A 1,384-nucleotide genomic window follows, 5' to 3' on the forward strand; every position below is an offset into this window, starting at 1 on the left:
ATATAATGATTAATTAACTGAAATTACATCTACGCCTAATTAATGTCAGAAAATTTAATCGACTAATTATAATCAGTATTTCCGATTATTCCAACTTTACAATGATCAAAATATTATTATCATGTCTTCTCATTTGTTTCCGTTAATTCTAGGTTTTCGGTTTAATCAAACATAGTGTTTCTGATTATTACTATTTTTGATTATTTGAAGTACCCAAGTCTCATGAAAATAGTTCATTAGTGGAATGTGATTAATGAGCCCAATGATTAATAGAGTTCTATTAATTGACCTTAGTGTATTTATTGGTATGAAATGTATTCAAATTGTAAATTTTCTGTAATACCCATCACAATAGAAGTCTTTAGGAAATATATATTGTTTGTGTGTTTTCTTTTTCCGGGAAGTTGTAATTGTTATGTTCGGTATAAGTGTGTGTGTGTGTGATTAGGATTATTGAAATGATAAAATGTTGATTGAATTGAACATTTTAAAATGCAGTTGCCATGTTTGGAAATGGTAAAACGTTTTATATGTTTTAAAGATTCTTCAAAAATAGTGACGTCTTTTAAGAATTCTAGAATGTGTACATTTTGTTGTATAATCAGCTTTTGTTTAACTAAAGGATTGGTTGCTCGAAATCCAACCCTTTTATCTTTTCTAAAGAATTAAAAGTGTCATTAGCTTTCACTTACAATCTTGGTGATGTGCATAATTAAAAACCTCCTGAAAATTTAATTTTTCATGTTTTCTAAACGTCTAAAAGTATCCGTATTTCCACTTAAACTTGATATTTCACATTTTGAATATCTAATCTTTTTTTGTATTTTCAAATGATCTTCATGAAAGCTATTTCATTCAGTTTAGACTTGTTGCATATGCTTTAGAAATTTCCAGTGCCAACATAATGAGTAACAAGTGTATTTATACCTGAACCTTATATCTCTGCAATCTTCTTTTTATTTCTTTTTATTTATTAATCATAATATTTGATTTTTTTATTGATGCCACAAAACGGAAAATTCAGGTATTAACCACTATTTAGAAAACCTCTGAATATGAGGTCTGATCTTTTAGTAATTTCAATAAAAGTAAATACTTTAGCTGATGTTTTTTTTTGTGTGTGTGTGTGAAAACAATGTATGAGAGTTTTGTTGTTGTTGCCGTTGTTTAAAATTGTTTTAAAGTGGCAGGCAACAAAATATTCTGTATATATATCCCGAACAACCAACTTGCGTGGCCAGGTGGTTAGGGCGCTCGACTCGCAATCTGAGGGTCGCGGGTTCGAATCCCCGTCATACCAAACATGCTCGCCCCTTCAGCCGAGGGGGCATTATATATGTGACGGTCAATACCACTATTCGTTGGTAAAATAGTAGCCCAAGAG

This window comes from Limulus polyphemus, unplaced genomic scaffold, assembly GCF_000517525.1.
Source record: "Limulus polyphemus unplaced genomic scaffold, Limulus_polyphemus-2.1.2 Scaffold3275, whole genome shotgun sequence".
Classification (NCBI taxonomy): Eukaryota; Metazoa; Arthropoda; class Merostomata; order Xiphosura; family Limulidae; genus Limulus; species Limulus polyphemus.